Source organism: Xyrauchen texanus, chromosome 27 (assembly GCF_025860055.1).
Source record: "Xyrauchen texanus isolate HMW12.3.18 chromosome 27, RBS_HiC_50CHRs, whole genome shotgun sequence".
Taxonomy (NCBI): domain Eukaryota; kingdom Metazoa; phylum Chordata; class Actinopteri; order Cypriniformes; family Catostomidae; genus Xyrauchen; species Xyrauchen texanus.
Genome location: NC_068302.1, coordinates 3430570 through 3450503, shown reverse-complemented (window position 1 = coordinate 3450503; position 19934 = coordinate 3430570). Strand labels below are relative to the sequence as shown.

At 45.7% G+C, this 19934-nt stretch overlaps 1 protein-coding gene across 2 annotated transcripts in view; it reads left to right on the top strand.

Annotated features, from left to right (window-relative positions):
- The first annotated feature begins 2034 nt into the window (after positions 1–2034).
- Positions 2035–19934, top strand: part of LOC127620832 (choline dehydrogenase, mitochondrial-like) — a 76984-nt gene continuing 59084 nt past the window's right edge. Inside the window, exon 1 of one of the 2 annotated variants that reach the window (XM_052094091.1) lies at positions 2035–2108. The gene's annotated coding sequence lies outside the window, so the exon portion shown is untranslated. Of the gene's footprint in view, positions 2109–13126; positions 13270–19934 lie in introns of those variants that run through there. The other variant, XM_052094090.1, reaches the window with a different exon arrangement.

Here is a 19934-nt window from a genome sequence, read left to right as displayed (position 1 = left end):
CGTCACATGTTACGTCATGACGCAACACCAATCAAGATTGGAATAGTTTCATTCATAATTCAGAGGCGCACGCTAAGGAGCGTTCCCCAAAGAGTTGTTTTCAACGACGCAGTGCGAGTTCCCTCGGAAGGGAACTTACTTTTAAGCATCGCTTCAGAATGAAACCATTCTAACGGTGCAGTTTTCAGGGTGCGTCACCCTGTGTCAAGTTTCAACACATTCAATGTTTCATAATGTTCCGTATTTAAAGCTGGAATGTCCCGTATTTGACTGGTAGAAAGTTGGCATCCCTATCTATATTTTTAGCGTCGTGCCCGGTAACCCCATATGAACTGGCACCGGTCCAAAATGCGATGCGTGGTGCGAGCATGAGGCGATCGTTTGGGTTCCCCAAGAAACCGACCAACTGTGTACAGTAGTATTATATTTCTGTCTTATATAAAGCAGTTATTTTTAAATTGACACAGTGTCTAAAAATGTGCCGGTCCTGCGTGAGACTCTGAAGAATTAGTGAGACAAGGACGTTTGTCCAGTGTGTGTTTAGGAAAAGAATGGAAAAACAGAGCAGACGCATGCTAAATCTATCACTATCTGAGTGAAAGCACGTGAACAAAACAGGTTTGGAAGTGCTAAAAATTTTTCTTAAATTACAAACCCGATCCCAAAGTCCTACTTCAAAAAACTGACCTGAACCGCCGGACCTCTAATGTGAACCGCTCTGAGAGTGCTGAAAATAGTGTATTCGCGCACGTACCCAGAGCATCAAGTCACCACTCAAGTGGTTTTTGCAGAGTTTTCCTACCAGGGAGGGGGCCCCTCCGAAGTCCTATGCCCCATGCAATTGTGTGGTTTCTGTGGTGTTTAAAACCACTACAGCTCCTGTGCATGATATAAGGCATGAGGGCAACAGTGTTCAAGCGAAAAATCGCTTTGTTTATCTAAAAACACACCCTGCAGCAATAGTGACAACACAACACACAAAACAGAGAACAGAATTTACTGAACATGTCTGAAGAATTTGTAGTTGAAGAATTTATGCATTTCTACGCACAGCCATATTTTACTAATATAGTACTAGAGTACTAAAATACACTTAATGTGCTTTAACCGAGCTGATCATACTTGTATCTTTAAAAGTGCTTTACAAAGAATGGAAAATTAAATAATTTCTCACAAAAATGTACTAAGCATTAGTCCGGCTTGAAAATACATGAAAGATGTGTTATAAATTAAATGCAACTTTTTATATACTCAACGTTTCCTATACATATTTACTTTTTTGTTTTCTATACTTATTTATATTAACAAATTTCTTTACTAGTTTCTATACACTTGTAAGGCAAAAAATCAACTCAGCAACCTGAATTCGGAGTTTCTAAATATTTGCCCCGCCCACAGCACTTGAGTCTAATGAGGACAGGGGCTGCATTCAGACCCCGCCTAAAGCCGACAAGGCACGCTGTGTACAACACAGTGGTAGGAGCAACATTCAGGTACCGCCCACAGCGCTAGAGTTCATCTGCGCTCACTGCCATTGTTGCCAACTTAGCGACTTTGTCGCTATTTTTAGCGACTTTTCAGACCCCTTTAGCGACATTTTTTCAAAAAAGCGACTAGCGACAAATCTAGCGACTTTTTGGACAAACCTTAGCAACTTTCCAAATTCCAAATATCGCCAGTACTGCAAGCGTGAGGTCTTACTTCCCCGCTGCGTCTGCTCTGTTCAGTGAGCGGCTGATAGCAGCAGCACATTCCGTTGACTGCACGCCAGCGGACATAGACATGAATGAGCTGCGCATGTGCACGCTGTGTTAGCAGGAACCAATCAGTGATCACATAGCAGCTGCCTTCTCTGTTTTAATTCAAAACATTTAATTTGACCGTTTTTCGGCTATATACTTATAAAAACAGAATGAGCACGGTTTAGGGGAGATAACCGTTATTATAAACTAAAGTAGGCTACAGTACCGACAAATTAGGCAGAATGCAAATACGACGCGATGACGTCATTAATATGCTAATGACGCATGACGTCATCAGGCGACATTTAGCTACTTTCCATTGAAAATAGTTGGCAACACTGTTCACTGCGTGGAGAGCAGCAAACGGTAAGATTTTTTCAATCTGTAACTAACTTACAACTGTGTCTTTACAAACGATTTAAAGGTGATTTTAGCCCATGTATTGCTACTGCTTTTGTCACTTTCATTTGACAATATGCTCAGAGTCTGTTGTTTTGACCTAACAAGTTGCACAACAGGACACACAGATTCATTGTACTGTAGTTTGACACGCTTGCGCTCATGCAACTGTCGCCGTTTATTGCGAGAAATAATAAATTAACATTAAATAACGCAAAACCATTGACAAACGATGTTTATAATAGTTTACATTAGTCATGTAAGAGTTCATTTAGACTGAGTGAAGGCGTGGCCGTGTCTTGTGACCCTGTAAACATTGATGAGACAGATATGATCGAACACCAAACAATCCTACAAGAATGTGTTGAGGGTTGATTAAATCCTGCAGAAGCCTGGGGGGAATTTTCTTGAAAGATCAAATAGAAACGCAAAACTAGAACTTTTAGAACTTTAGTTACCAAGAGAACGGTTTTGAAAAAGTATATGCCTTCCAATACTGCGGTAAAGTTGTTTTTAAATTGGATATTCGTTAGACATTCGATGTTTCCTTCAACATATAATATAATTGCGGTTCATGCCTCGTTCTGATAACACTGTAAACCATACTATCAAATGGATAATGATGTAGTTTGATAAATGTAATTGTTTTAATCATGAATAGTGAAAAACGCCGCAATCGCGACAAGGACAATTCAAGTTAGGTACTGCCTCAAAAGTGCAAAACGCACAAATATCTGTTAATATTATTCCGTGACTGGAATTTTTTAAATATTCAAATCTATTTAACTTCTTGTTAATGAGACCCAAATACGTCACACCACCTGTTATATATTCACAAACACCTATAACACTTCTTACATTACTTGGATTTTAGAAATATGATTTTGTGTATTTTTCATTAATTTTGGGAATATTAAAAACTATTTAACCTCCTGGCCATGTGACCTGATGATGCCACACCACCTGTAATATATTCACAAACACAACACATCTTGCATGAATTGGTATTGTTAGGTGTATTTTTGAGTGGGGGTTCAATCTTCAGCTGGCTGGCAGGAGCCGCCACTGGCAGGTCACGTGACCTGTCAGTGGATGGCTGGTAGCTGCCAGTCTGAGCCTGGCATGTCACGTGACCTGTCAGTGGCTGGCTAGTTGTCTGGCAGTCTGCCTTTGGCAAGTTTCAGAAACCATTGATTTTTGACAGTGTTTGTGTTTTGTGTTCCTCCCTTTCTAGCTCATTTATTATGCATCTGTTGATATGATTATGTTCTTTAGTATGATTGATGTTTTGGGGACTGTTATCCCAATATAACCAGTCAAATGGCCGTGATCAGACTGGCAGCTTACAGATGCTTGCTGGACGCTCATCCAGTCAGTCGCGGCTGATCAGCGAGTATAACGCATTGCCTGACACTCTCACTGCAAGGAAATAAATTGTTTTCTTATTATGAACATAATATGCATTTATTTATTTGTATGATTGATGTTTTAGAGAATTTTATCCCAATTAAAGCAATCAAATGGCCCTGATCATGACTGGTTGCTTACTGTTACTGTTAGGTCTGTAACGCAGAGGTTAGGTCATAGGGCAAAAGAATGGGTTGCAGTCAGGAGAAAAAAATATGTAAATGTAAATGTATGGAGTTAATTTTGTGCCATAATTAAACAAACAAATGCAGCATTTTGCAAACAAACTCGATCTGCTTTGCAAAGGAAAAACCGACTCGCAAACAAACGCGATCTGCTTTGCAAAGGAAAACTCGACTCGCAAACAAACAGAAAGCAATGTGCAAATACAAAGGTCAGTTTGAGTGAAAATGAGCAGAGGAGTAACAAATATGTATAGTGTTTTACAAATATAAATAAACGAGCCAAGATCATATTTTACAAATAAATACAAACCATCCTACAAATTGCTTGTAACCTTTAAACAAATACCAAACCTATTGCATACAAATGCATACCTGTCTGTTACGACTGTGCAGATGGCTTTTTATGAGATCCCTCAGCTCGATTTTCTCACAAATGCATCCAGGCAGATTTTCTCACAAATGCATCCAGGCAGATTTTCTCACAAATGCGTCCAGGCAGATTTTCTCACAAATGCAGTAGATCCTCTTCCAAAACAGTAGATGGCGCTATGTGATTAATTTAGAGTTAGTCTCCCGGTATGGAAGCATGTGGGTAGCAATATTCAATTTGACATTTAATATGCAAAATGACAATGCAATATGTAAAATGGCAATGCATTCTGTATTTAAATTTACATTTTACATTACCATTCTAGCAACGTTTGGGGCAAAATGAAAATGAAATTACATAATTTACATTTGCCATTTCATACACTCGTTTTAATATGCATTATTGAAACGCTTTATAAGTTGCAAAATTAAAATGAAAATGTATTACAGAAATGATTAGATATGTGTAACATGTTCAAGCAAAAACTGTGGCAAAATGATCATTCAAATTTTATTTTTCTTAATTGCATTTACACTCACAGTCAAGACACTTGCGATTGCTTTTTCATTAAATGTCCCGCAATGAATGTAGCAAAATTCAATGTGCACATTGAAAATGCATTCCGAGCCGATCATGCCCCTGCCTCTTAAAGGTGGTGGAAGAACAATTGTATTCGGAGAGGCCTAGGGGAGTGGGGAGACCAGCAGCTTTTAACTTTTAACCCATACATAAGATACCCTCTATGGCCTCGCCAGGGATCTCCACGGCTGCTGGTCTCCCCACTCCCCTCCGAATACAATTGTTCTTCCACCACCTTTAAGAGGTCAAAGCCATAAGGCAGAAAATTCTCCCAGACGTTCCAACAACGTACTGGTTCTATCACCTACATACTCGTAATAATCTTCGGAAATACTACCGTTTCTCTGTTCACGCTCCACTTCATCTGCTAGTGAATTTAACGCTCGTATTAGCTCTGCCGCCGCCATTTTTCCAACACCTCAAAACCATAGACTGTAAACTCGAAACACGTAACATAGCCATAACATGTTATGTTTACCTGTTGCCGAGCCCCGTCTTGATGCAGTGATTGACAGGGCGGGAGAGGGCGGGAGGGGGCGGGGCAGGGGCATGATCGGCTCGGAATGCATTTTCAATGTGCTCATTGAATTTTGCTACATTCATTGCGGGACATTTAATGAAAAAGCAATTGCAAGTGTCTTGACTGTGAGTGTAAATGCAATTAAGAAAAATAACATTTGAATGATCATTTTGCCACAGTTTTTGAGTTTTTACCTCTGGAACCTCCACGTCAGGTCCCTGGACGGGACGCGGAAGAGCTAGCTGGCTTACCGGCGACCGTTGTGAATACCATCAACCAAGCCAGAGCTCCCTCTACCAGGCACCTTTACGCCCTAAAGTGGCGCTTGTTCGCAGATTGGTGTTCTTCCCGAGCCGAAGACCCGCAGAGATGCGCGATTAGGTCAGTGCTTCTGTTCCTACAGGAGAGGCTGGACAGGAGGCTGTCCCCGTCCACCCTCAAGGTGTATTTTGCCGCTATCGCCGCCCACCACGATCCTGTAGACGGCAAGTCTTTGGGTAAGCACGACCTGATCCTCAGGTTCCTGAGAGGCGCCGGAGGTTGAATCCCTCCCGGCCAGGCCTAGTTCCCTCCTGGGATCTCTCGGTAGTCTTGGCAGGACTCCAGAGACCTCCCTTCGAGCCGCTTCGAATCAGTTGGACTCAGGGCCCTCTCTCTTAAGACGGCCCTGCTGATCGCGCTCGCCTCCATTAAGAGGGTCGGGGACCTGCAAGCGTTCTCTGTCAGCGACACTTGCCTGGAGTTCGGTCCGGCAGATACGTCTGTGATCCTAAGACCGTGACCGGGCTATGTGCCCAAGGTTCCTACCACACCATTCCGAGATCAGGTAGTGAACCTGCAAGCGCTGCCCCGGGAGGAGGCAGACCCAGCCCTTTCGATGCTGTGTCCAGTGCGCGCCCTGCGCATTTACCTGGACCGCACACAGAGCACCAGACACTCTGAGCAGCTCTTTGTCTGCTTTGGGGGACGGCAGAAAGGGAATGCCGTCTCCAAACAGAGGCTCGCCCACTGGGTTGTCGATGCCATCACACTGGCTTATCACACCCAGGCGTGCCCCTACCCTTACGGGTCCGAGCTCACTCAACAAGGGGTGTTAGCGTCCTCGTGGGCACTGGCCAAGGGCACCTCCCTAGCAGACATCTGTAGAGCCGCGGGTTGGGCAACACCCAACACCTTGCGAGGTTTTACAACCTCCGCGTTGAGTCGGTTAGCGTCTCGTGTTTTCTCAGGTCTGAGCCCGTGAGAACTTCGGTAACACGTGAGACCGACCGGCCGGGTGGATCGCTTGCGCCCAGTGCCCTTTTCCTGGCGTCAAGGTAAAGTAGTGCGCCTTCTGCCCAGAGCGCCCCACTCGAGTCGGGCCCTGGTCGATTCCTCCCCAGTCCACGGTTCAGCGGAGGAACTTCGCCGACCCAAGCCACTGCGGGTACCCTGATGGCCACCCCGTACTGGTATAGGGGCTCCACAGGTAAAATAAGAAGGCCTCCTGTTCGGACTCCCCTGTGTGTAATTCCACAGTTCTGTCCCTTCTGAGCGGACCCCGTGTCTCCCTTAGGCAGTTACAGCTGCCTCGGTCGCCGTGCTGTAGCAACTCCCCCTTTCGAGGCTGGATCTTCCATCGCACCATACTTTCCACACGAGCCCTAAGGCGGCCGTGTGACGTGTCTACCACTTTTCCTCCCCAAGAAAAAGGGCAGGTGTGGTCTCCGCAGGGTCTGGGTAAGACCCCTTCCCTATATGCGTGTAAGGGCCCCGGCCGTGATTGCTCTATGCGAGAAACATAGAGAGAAAGAGGCCCAGCCAGGCTGGCCCGTTCCCATGTTGGCAAACATCGCCTTGTTCCCCTCCCAGGGTAACTAGAAGGACTCCGATGTTCTTATGGGGCATTGGGGAAGGGTACGTGCAGCCAGGTACAGACGATGCGTGGCACTGGATGAAATCCCTGCCTGCCTCTGTATCGGCGGTCCACGTACAAGGTTCAGCGCATGGCAAGATTGGAATGGGTCCCCTAGTGTCGCTTCTCCGACACAACGTGGAGAGAGCGACAGAAGGGGAATGTTTGGTTACGTATGTAACCTCCGTTCCCCGAGGGAGGGAACGACAATTGCGTTTTCGGCTCCTCAGAAAAATCCTGAATGAACTCCCGTATTTGCCCCGCTTAAATACCCGTATGTCCGGGGGCGGGGTATGCAAATACTGACTGCCAACTCCCATTGGCCCTTTTCAATAAGATCAGAGGTGAATATCGGCGCTCAACAGAGACCCCTAGTGTCGCTTCTCCGACACAACGTGTCGTACCCACCCTCGGGGAACGGAGGTTACATACGTAACCAAACGTTTTTTTGTACCATATATTTCTACTTCACATGTTTAACATTATTAATGTACAACTGGGTAAAGCTACATGTTTTATAGCCACAGAGTAGTCTGTTTTCACTACTTTTGCTTTTATCCATATCACACTATGGTACTTGGAGACACTCCCTAACATGAGAAATGTCTAATGGCACTTTTCCACTGCAAGTTACTGTTTGACCCGCCTCAACTAGCATATTTAAGGTTAGATGCATAGGGAGTATTGATTCTGATGGTATAATAAGTTCATAAGCTTTAATGACAGGTGTCAGACATAATAACCAAATCATTTTCCTCACTCACATGCAGTCATTTTCACTCACATTTGTTTGCACGGTAGAGACCTGTTTTTACATTGTTGCATTATGTTTTTCCAGCAAATGATTTCAACTATGGAATGATATTCCGGACATTATTCAAAAGGAATTGCAAATTGTATTTGCGTGTATTTGCAATTGTGTTTTCAATTTGTGGACGCATAAAATGTGACATAGCTTTTCCATTTGAAATTTGACAGTCACTGTGCGTTCGCTTAAACGAAAATGCAAACCGTAATGCGCGATTTGCAATTGCGTTTGGATTATGTCACATTTTATGCGTCCACAAATTGAAAACGCAATTGCAAATACAATTTGCAATTCCTTTTGAATAATGTCCGGAATATCATTCCATATTCAACCTTGCTAACAGTGCCAAATGTGACATAAAAAAGCACCCTGAGCTGGCTGCGTAATTGCACAGATACTTACCCTCAATGCTCGAATTTGTGCAATTCCAGGCACAGAACCGAACGCTATTCTTGCATACCACGACGCAATGAGGGGGGAGTTTTCAAGTTATGCAGTTATATCGTATCTAGCATTCCCATCTCAATCGGTAATGGATTTATTCGGTATGTATATGATTAATATAGCATGTACAAAACATGTAAAAATATAACATGTTTAATATAACAGAGTTGTTTTATAAAGATAAGTGTGTTAAACAGACATATTTTCAAATGACCTTGTGTGAATTTTATCTATGCATTTCAGCACTCAACTTCCTCAGTCCAAAAAGACCATGTATAGTTACCACCCTGCTGAAATGTCCCAATGCGTCATATTCATGGGTGTTCTGTTTAGGAGAGTATAGCTCAATTTACTGCTGTAAAGTGAAATATATTTTTTATTTAAAGATGCGGCAGTGCCAACTGTATTGCACGCTGCAATATTGCTGGTAAGTTAATAATTTATTTCTTGTCTTTCAGTGTTTTTAATAAACAGTAAGCCATCATTCATCGCTAAGTAGAGGTATGTAACTCGACCCGGGCATGACGGGACCCGAGAACCCATTGGTTTTCTGAAGTCATCGTCAGTTCTTGGCACATATCCAAAATTCAAATGCACAGTTTTAACATTCGAATGTGCATATTTTTCTTAAATTCAGCAACTATTTAAATTTTAATTTGACAGCCATAGTTCATCTGCTCTGTTTTACCATATCTTTCCTATGTAAACACATGCTTGAGAAATCTTTGACTGTTGCATTGTGTGTCATTGTTTCTTCAGTGTCTCGTGCAGGATTGGCACATTTTCAGACACTGTGCCAAGTTAAAAATAACTTAAATTTTTCAAAAACGTGTCGAGACACCTGTGCTCTGTTTCATTTGTTGCGTTGCATCTAGATTGTTTTATTGTGGTGTCACAAAGATTCAACAAACTTCAATGTAAAGAGGTGACTGTTATATTGTTTAACATTATTCCAGATTATTCTGCACCAAGCAAAGTTTCAGCGCTTGATAAACAGTCTGCTTTAGTGTACTGAGGTACTGACATGCCTTGTTAAAACTGTGTGTGTTTACAGTTACAACACCGTTATGAATGTTGCCTATGATGCTAACAGAAAATACAGTCTATTCCAACAGTGAGAAGAAATTATATGTTTGTGCTTAAAGGGGTCATGACATGAGGAATCAAATTATCTTTTGACATATAAGAGGTCATTGTATTATAAAAAATATACTGTAAGTTTCAGAACTGAAAACTTCCTCCTTAATAGAAAAAGAACATTTATTTAAACCAAGCCTCAAAAATGGCTCGTTTGGAATTTGTGGAACTTGTGACGTCTCAAGGACCAAATACATCTGCAAATTCAATGCCTATTTTTCCGTCATTGCACCCTTGGCCCCACCCATTGGTTCTCAGTCAATCACCCAGTGGAAGTGGAGAGAGATGGGCCTTTCATGGGAGATTCATCTAAGTGGACTTACATAGGACACCTTCATGTGCCTGTCTTGATTTAAATGTTTTTCTACATAAACATTAGGGGTGTAACAGTTTGAATTTGTCACGGTTCTGTTTGTATCACGGTTTTAGGGTCACGGTTTTGGTACGGTTCGGTATTTGCTTTGTTCAGAAAATAATATTACAGCCATATCCAAAGAAAAATCTATTTGATAATCACTTGGTCAACAGGTTTGCCCTTAAATGGCAATCATGGTTTTACAACAGTTACCATAGTTTAACCATGTTATTTGTAATAAAATCATAGTAACTACAATATAAAGTAAACATGGTTACTGTCATGGTAACAATATATAGTAAAATCATGATTACAATATAGAAACTACATATTACTGTTATAAAACCATGGTTTTGCTCAGAAAAATGATTTCTGCTCAGAAAACCACAGTGACAGCAATCATGGTTACTACAATATTACTATTGTAAAACCGTCGTTAATATTCATCAGGGTCCTTTACTAAAAAAAGAAAAATTTTCTCTAATTACTAAATCAACATTTTAACTTAATACCTGCACTAATACACTAAATGCATCAGGCAAAAATTTACTTCAAATTCATCTTAACATGTATTCAATATTCAAAACCTGTACATCACTATAAAAAGGAATAACCTTGCTATTAAAATGCATACGAGAAGGGATGTTTTGATAATGGTGCTCAAGTATTTAAAAAATCTGTGGAATTCCCTCATGAACACCCCAAGTGCTTTAGTTATTGTTTCATGTCTGTTTGAATTAGCATTAAAAAGTGTACGGCAATCGTGTCAAGAGATGTCTGCAAATAGTGTCTGTTTTGGTTGTAATTGACTGCAAAAAGAAACTGTTAACCGCAAAGAAGAAACACAGAGGGTTTCTGTATCAGCGGCTCGTTTTCTCCACTTGCCATTTTCAACTACACACAATGCGTGCAGAACAATGATGTCATCAAGTTGACCCACATGAAACACAGGCAGAGCATATCCATCTGCAGATCTGTGTTTACACCGGGCGCATCCTTTGCATGATGCAACGGCAAAAAGGCTGTCTATACCAAACTAAGGCTGTCTAACGCAAACTTTCAAAATCATTTATTTGTGTTGTTGGCAGTAGTAGCGCCAGCTACTGGAACAGAACATCTGTTTACTGTCAGTGCGCCGCAATGAACGCTTCCATAGTAGACAACGTCATTTTTATTTTTTATCCCCTTTTCTCACTATGTTACAATGCCCAATTCCCACTACTTAAGTTGGTCCTCGTGGTGGCACAGTTACACTCACTGACAAGTGTCAGTTGCCTCCGCTTCTGAGACCGTCAATCTGCACATCTTATCAAGTGGCTCGCTGTGCATGACACCGCAGAGTCTCACAACATGTGGAGGCTCATGCTAAACTCTGTGGTCCACGCACAACTTACCACACACCACATTGAGAGCGAGAACCACTTAATTGTGACCATGAGGAGGTTATCCCTTGTGACTCTACCCTCCCTAGCAACCGGGTTAATTTGGTTGCTAAGGAGACCTGGCTGGAGTTACTCAGCACACCCTGGATTCGAACTCATGACTCCAGGGTAGACAGGATCATTGATTATAATCAATGTATTGTTGCTTTTGATGTGACGCAGCTGTCGCGTCCTGACGCAGCTGTCGAGTGTGAGTGTTAACAGTTGAGCTTGAGATGAACAATTTAATGTATTCGAATACAATGTTTGATGTGCGTTATGTGTAAACCCTGACATTTGTTTTTATAATGTTCTTTAGCTGGTTCACTCTCTTCTGATTGAGTTTCAAAAATGGCTCTAATAAACCTACTGTACGATATTAGCCAAAAAGAACAGTTGGAGTTTTAAGGAGGCGCTTAGGTGCAGAGGGCCAAACATTTTCAGTTATTACTAAATTATGACAATTTTAATGCAGCCCCCCACACACACACACACACACTATAAATAAAAGAGCATTTCATGTCCACTTTAAAATCAATGTGAATACTATTTTTCAAATGCAATGACATAAGCTAATAAGAACAGTGGGCGTTTACTTTCAGGTTTTGGAATGGGTATGGAAAATTATTATGTTTTACAAATATTTGACAATTTTTTTGTGCAAAAAAACATTGATAGTATTATAAGCTGACCTCAATGTAATAATTAAAAAAAATTAAGCATTTCATGACCCGCTTAAAATCAATAGTTTTCCGTTTCCGTTTCTGGTATATCATTTGGTATTCACAGTCAGCCATGATTACTTTAATCAGTGAGTGAAAATGTCAAATAACAGGATGGTTACTGAGATTAACTGAGTAGTATTGGGCTGATCATGTGATTTTTAAGTCTAGGGCTGCTCGATTATGGCAAAAATCATAATCACGATTATTTCGGTCAATATTGAGATTGAGATTATATCGCACGATTACTCATTAACTTTGGAAACATCATGCATTTATTGAATAAAAAAACCCCACACAAAACAAACAGTGAATTTCCTTGAACTTGAAATGTAAACTGCAATGGATAGGGGAGGAGGCTATTGTCATATAATAATTATTTTATTTTACTTATGGCAGTCAAATAAAGAAAAGGCAGGGGTGCTCACACTTCTATGGAATGAGATTTACTTTTTCATCATGTTAATGCAGTAAGATCTATCATGTACAATAAAGGTGTCACGAACCCCGCTCCCTCGCTCCGCCCCCTCGAGCTTCCACGCTTGTTCCGCCCCCTCGAGCTCGCACGCTCGTTTTGCTCCCTCGAGCTTCCACGCTCGTTTTGCTCCTACGAGCTCTCATGCTCGTTAGCAGATCTCCCTCCTCGGGCTCGCATGCCCGCTCTCCTATCACCAGTATTAGTTTCACCTGTACTCGTCTTATCACCCCTTTATTCGTTACACCTGCACCGCTCGTTAGTTCCCCTATTTATATCACAGCACATTCGTTTCACGCCCGTTGGTTATTGTATTTAGTTTCCCGTGTCTTTGCCCCCCGCTAGTCTCGTCTGGTTTTGAACTCCTCTTGTCCTCCTCTTAGCTTGCCAGCTCCCCTTGTTCCCCTGTCTTTTGCTCCCCACTAGTCCCGTCTTGTTATTCTTATTCTGATTACCCTGGCTTTGACCCCCTACGCTCTCGTTGACCACTCTCTCCCGGATTTGCCCCTCCATTCTATTCTGATTCCCCGGCCCCGACATCACGCTCCCCTTTGACGCCTCTTCACTGGATTTGCCCTGTTTGTGCTGTTGCCTGCCTTTGTTGAAATAAAGCAGTTTTCTCCGACATTGTGACTGTCTCGTCTTGTGTTTGTGTGTGCGGGTTACAGAATAACCAACCTCACCGTAGACAGTCACAATGCCCCGCGCTGAGGACTCGCGCAGCTCACTAGAGCAGAGGTACACGTCACATTCAGCGCGAGGAGCTACTGTTTGGAGAGATGACCACGCGCTCACGGCCCAGGGGCAGCAGGTATGCACTATTTCTGATTTATTTCACCCTGTTTCACCTTTGTCTGCCCCTGAGCCCGTTTATGCATTTCGGAGCGCCGTGAGCCTTCAACCCCCTGAGAGGTTTGACGGCTCTTCGGGCGCTTACCAATAGTTTTTCGTGCAAGGCAGCGGTTGTGTAACTCATAACCCCATCCTTGACATTATGGAGCCAGCGGCCCGACTCTTGGTTTTGCGCCAGGGGAGCCAACCCTTAGAGGCTTATGTTGTGGATTTTTGTGCCCTGGCTAACCAGGTGAATTTTGATGAGGTGGCTCTGAAAGACATTTTTCAATATGGACTGAATGAGCCAGCCTCATCATTCATGCCTGGTGGTCGCTCCTGGCTCAGTTTATTGACCTCGCCCTACTGTACGCTGGTTCCTCGTTTACTGTGGGGGAGGCAGAAACTGAACCAGCGTTCCATACCACGGCCCCCGTCTCGAAGCCTTACACGGCCCTAGTCCCGAAGCCTGACACGGCCCTAGTCCCGAAGCCTGTCACGGCCCCAGTCCCCAGGCCTGTCACGGCCCCAGTCCCGAAGCCTGTCACGGCCCCAGTCCCGAAGCCTGTCACGGCCCCAGTCCCGAAGCCTGTCACGGCCCCAGTCCCGAAGCCTGTCACGGCCCCAGTCCCGAAGCCTGTCACGGCCCCAGTCCCGAAGCCTGTCACGGCCCCAGCCTCGAAGCCTGGCACAGCCAGCGAGCCAGCGCCCGTGCCCGCCACGGCCTGCGAGCCAGGGCCTGTAGCCTCGACCGCCCCAGAGCCAGCGCCTGTAGCCTCGACCGTCCCCATGGCCACGTCCCCTGTTGGCCGAAGACGTAAGAGAAGGAAGAGGGCCCCTTCTCCCCAGTCTCGTCTTGTGCTCAAGACCGCAGAGGTTCCCTCAGAGTCTTCCACGGCTCTGCCGGGCTCTGCTCCGCCCTCAGAGTCTTCCACGGCTCTGCCGGCCTCTGCTCCGCCCTCAGAGTCTTCCACGGCTCTGCCGGCCTCTGCTCCGCCCTCAGAGTCTTCCACGGCTCTGCCGGCCTCTGCTCCGCCCTCAGAGTCTTCCACGGCTCTGCCGGCCTCTGCTCCGCCCTCAGAGTCTTCCACGGCTCTGCCGGCCTCTGCTCGCCCCTCAGAGCCCTGGCGGCCTCCGCCTCACGAGCCTCCCAGGGCTCCTCCTCCCGAGCCTCCCAGGGCTCCTCCTCCCGAGCCTCCCAGGGCTCCTCCTCCCGAGCCTCCCAGGGCTCCTCCTCTCGAGCCTCCCAGGGCTCCTCCTCTCGAGCCTCCCAGGGCTCCTCCTCTCGAGCCTCCCAGGGCTCCTCCTCTCGAGCCTCCCAGGGCTCCTCCTCTCGAACCTCCTAAGGCTCCTCCTCTCGAGCCTCCCAGAGCTCTACCTCCCAAGCCCCCCAGGGTTCTGCCTTTCAAGTCTCTCGAGCCTCCCAGAGCTCTACCCCTCGAGCCTCTCAGGGCTCCACCCCTCAAGCCTCTCACGGCTTCGCCTCTCGAGTCTCTCAGGGCTTCTCCTCCCGAGTCTTTCAAGGCTCCTCCTCCCAAGCCTCCCAGGGCTCCGCCTCACAAGCCTCCCAAGGCTCCTCCTCCCAAGCCTCCCGGGGCTCCTCCTCTCGAGCCTCTCGGGGCTTCTCCTCTCGAGTCTTTCAGGGCTCCCTCTCCCAAGCCTCTCAGGGCTTCTCCTCTCGAGTCTCTCAGGGCTCCTCCCCCTCTCAAGCCTCTCAGGGCTTCCCCTCTCGAGTCTCTCAGGGCTCCTCCTCCCCTCAAGCCTCTCAGGGCTTCTCCTCTCGAGTCTTTCAGGGCTCCACCTCCTTCCAAGCCTCTCAGGGCTTCTCCTCTCGAGTCTTTCAGGGCTCCTCCTCCCCTCGAGCCTCTCAGGGCTCCGTCCCTCGAGTCTCTCAGGGCTCCTCCTCCCCTCTGGCCTCTCGGGGCTTCGTCTCTCGAGTCTTTCATGGCTCCCCCCCTAGAGTCTCTCGAGCCTTCCAGGGCCCCACCTCTAGAGCCTTTCGAGTCTTCCACGACCTTTTTCCCCGAGCCTCTCACAGCTCTACTCCCAGAGACTCCAGAGCTTCCTAGGGCTCCGCCTCTCGAGCCTCCTACGGCTACGCCTCCCTAGCCTCCTACGGCTCCGCCTCCCGAGCCTCCCACGGCTCCACCTCCCGAGCCCCTCACGGCTGTGCTCCCAAAGACTCCAGAGCTTTCTATGGCTCCGCCTCTCGGGCCTCCTACGGCTCTACCCCCCGAGACTACAGAGCCTGCCAGGTTGTCGCCTCGGGGACCTCCCACGGCGCCACCTCCATTGGCTCCACCTCCTGAGCCTTCCAGGCCTTCCCCCCTAAAGCCTCCTTTGGCTCCACCTCCAGAGCCTTCCAGGCCTTCGCCCCTAAAGCCTCCTTCGGCTCCACCTCCAGAGCCTTCCAGGCCTCCGCCTCCAGAGCCGCCCACGGTGTCACCGTCATTGGCTCCACCTCCTGAGCCTTCCAGGCCTTCCCCCCCTAAAGCCTCCTTCGGCTCCACCTCCAGAGCCTTCCAGGCCTCCGCCTCTAGAGCCTCCCACGGCGCCACCGTCATTCGCTCCACCTCCAGAGCCTTTCAGGCCTTCGCCCCTAAAGCCTCCTTTGGCTCCACCTCCAGAGCCTTTCAGGCCTTCGCCCCTAAAGCCTCCTTTGGCTCCACCTCCAGAGCCTTCCAAAACCCCACCTCCAGAGCCGCCTACAGTGCCGCCTCTGACGGCACCACCTTTCACGGCTCAGCCCGGACTTCCTGACCCCCTCCCTGTCCTGTGGCCTCTTCCCTGGCCTCCGGACCGTATTCCTGTCCGGTGGTCACCTTCCAGACCCCCGGACCCAGTCCCTGTCCTCCAGTCGCCTTCCAGACCCCCTGACCCAGTCTCTGCCCTTTGGATGCCCCCTAGATCTCCCGACCACCCGCCTGTCCGCTATGTTCCCCCTGACCTTGCCTTGAAACTGCCCATTGACCACATGGACTGTCTCATTTCCCTCTGTGCCCCTTGGACTGCCCTCAATTTTGTTTGTGTGTTTTGTGGGTTGTCTGTTCAGGGCTTTTTGTTTGTTGGGATCGTCCAGCACCACTTCCCAGAGGTCGCGCTCCTCGCAACCGAGCGCGGCCGTCAGGAGCCATCCGTTATAGAGGGGGGAGTACTGTCACGAACCCCGCTCCCTCGCTCTGCCCCCTCGAGCTTGCACGCTCGTTCCGCCCCCTCGAGCTCGCACGCTCGTTTTGCTCCCTCGAGCTCGCACGCTCGTTTTGCTCCCTCGAGCTCGCACGCTCGTTTTGCTCCCTCGAGCTTCCACGCTCGTTTTGCTCCTACGAGCTCTCATGCTCGTTAGCAGGTCTCCCTCCTCGGGCTCGCATGCCCGCTCTCCTATCACCAGTATTAGTTTCACCCGCACTCGTCCCAATCACTAGATCATTAGTTTGACCTGTACTCGTCTTATCACCCCTTTATTCGTTACACCTGCACCGCTCGTTAGTTCCCCTATTTATATCACAGCACATTCGTTTCAGGCCTGTTGGTTATTGTATTTAGTTGCCCGTGTCTTTGCCCCCCGCTAGTCTCGTCTAGTTTTGAACTCCTCTTGTCCTCCTCTTAGCTTGCCAGCTCCCCTTGTTCCCCTGTCTTTTGCTCCCCACTAGTCCCGTCTTGTTATTCTTATTCTGATTACCCCGGCTTTGACCCCCTACGCTCTCGTTGACCACTCTCTCCCGGATTTGCCCCTCCATTCTATTCTGATTCCCCGGCCCCGACATCACGCTCCCCTTGATCTTCACTGGATTTGCCCTGTTTGTACTGTTGCCTGCCTTTGTTGGAATAAAGCAGTTTTCTCCGACATTGTGACTGTCTCGTCTTGTGTTTGTGTGTGCGGGTTACAAAAGGTGATACCTTATCATAAAACCAACATTTCAGTAGTCTGTAGTGAAATATGATGATTCTCAATACCAGCTTTAATACCACAACAAATAATAACACTAACTAATTTGTTAATTATGTAAGAATAGTTTTAATTATTCAAGACTTGTAAACAGTCAGTAATAAAATATCAATACAAAAAACAACTCATAGCAAAAGATTAAAAATTATAGAACTAAAAGTTTCAAGTATTCAAGTCAAGTCAATTTTATTTGTATATCGCCTTTCACAACACACATCATTTCAAAGCAGCTTTACAGAAGATCAGGCATTAACAGATGATAAAACTGTAATGTCTATAATGTCGATGAATCATCATTGTGTAATTAGATAAAATATGATTGTTAATCGTGTTTAAAAATAAGTAATTAATAATTGTATTAATAACCCCAGTGAGCAAGCTGAAAGCGACTGTTGCAAGGAACACAAAACTCCATAAGATGTTGATTAATGGAGATAAATAACCTTGGGAGAAACCAGACTCACTGTGGGGGCCAGTTCCCCTCTGGCTAACATCATGAATATAATGCCAATATTACTTATGTATAGTGCAAGTCATAATTTAAAATGATTAAACTAAGTAAGTGTTAAGGGTCAGTGTTTAAGCCGATTTTGTTTGAACTGTAAGATTAATGACAAATGTCTTTGAAGTCCATCCTGGATTAACTGCAGAAGTTCACATAGATGCAATTGTCCTTTAATTGGCTGATGCATGCTTTCGTTGGCAATTGTTAGTCTTTGCATTCCATTTCAAGATCGTAGTCCATCAATAGACCGAGGTGATGCAGGCAGAGATCAGGTATGTGAAACGCAGTTCAAACTGGCCGTTAATTTCGGTGAGGTTCAGTGTGGTCCATCCTAAATCCAAGGTTCAGACTGGTCTTCACTGTTTGATTACTATACATTAATACTGTTTAAAGCTACTAAAGATATTCAGTCAAGAGCAGTGAGTTTTGTTTTCTTGTTCTGTTTGTTTGATTTATAATAATGGAACACTAGAAGGCAGCAGATCGTTTAGCTTACATTTATACTTACTTGTCCGACATTTATTACAAATCTGATTTTTTCTTTCCGCTGTTTACTTTCACTTTAGACATCACTCTCTGTGTTTACATGAATACCTCACCAAGGCGGGCATTTTGGTTGAATTTTGAAATGCTACTTTTAACAGCAGAATATGAAAAAAGTGACACCGGCCTAGGCCATCACAAATCAAGCTGGTTATTCTTTCGTTATTGACGTTTTAATCAGTCTGTTTGTCAGGTCGGGCAAGTAAAATTCTATTTCACTTGCCCCTTCAAAAATCCACTTGTCCCGGACAATCGTTAATGTCGATCCCTGATTAAATATTGTTTTCAACATTCTCTGATAACAATTTTTTCTTCTACAGTATAGCTCCTGAAGTAAATATACAGTGAGGAAAATAAGTATTTGAACACCCTGCTATTTTGCAAGTTCTCCCACTTGGAAATCATGGAGGGGTCTGAAATTGTCATCGTAGGTGCATGTCCACTGTGAGAGACATAATCTAAAAAAAAAAATCCAGAAATCACAATATATGATTTTTTAACTATTTATTTGTATGATACAGCTGCAAATAAGTATTTGAACACCTGTCTATCAGCTAGAATTCTGACCCTCAAAGACCTGTTAGTCTGCCTTTAAAATGTCCACCTCCACTCCATTTAGTATCCTAAATTAGATGCACCTGTTTGAGGTCGTTAGCTGCATAAAGACACCTGTCCACCCCATACAATCAGTAAGAATCCAACTACTAACATGGCCAAGACCAAAGAGCTGTCCAAAGACACTAGAGACAAAATTGTACACCTCCACAAGGCTGGAAAGGGCTACGGGGAAATTGCCAAGCAGCTTGGTGAAAAAAGGTCCACTGTTGGAGCAATCATTAGAAAATGGAAGAAGCTAAACATGACTGTCAATCTCCCTCGGACTGGGGCTCCATGCAAGATCTCACCTCGTGGGGTCTCAATGATCCTAAGAAAGGTGAGAAATCAGCCCAGAACTACACGGGAGGAGCTGGTCAATGACCTGAAAAGAGCTGGGACCACCGTTTCCAAGGTTACTGTTGGTAATACACTAAGATGTCATGGTTTGAAATCATGCATGGCACGGAAGGTTCCCCTGCTTAAACCAGCACATGTCAAGGCCCGTCTTAAGTTTGCCAATGACCATTTGGATGATCCAGAGGAGTCATGGGTGAAAGTCATGTGGTCAGATGAGACAAAAATAGAACTTTTTGGTCATAATTCCACTAACCGTGTTTGGAGGAAGAAGAATGATGAGTACCATCCCAAGAACACCATCCCTACTGTGAAGCATGGGGGTGGTAGCATCATGCTTTGGGGGTGTTTTCTGCACATGGGACAGGGCGACTGCACTGTATTAAGGAGAGGATGACCGGGGCCATGTATTGCGAGATTTTGGGGAACAACCTCCTTCCCTCAGTTAGAGCACTGAAGATGGGTCGAGGCTGGGTCTTCCAACATGACAATGACCGAAGCACACAGCCAGGATAACCAAGGAGTGGCTCTATAAGAAGCATATCAAGGTTCTGGCGTGGCCTAGCCAGTCTCCAGACCTAAACCCAATAGAGAATCTTTGGAGGGAGCTCAAACTCCGTGTTTCTCAGCGACAGCCCAGAAACCTGACTGATCTAGAGAAGATCTGTGTGGAGGAGTGGGCCAAAATCCCTCCTGCAGT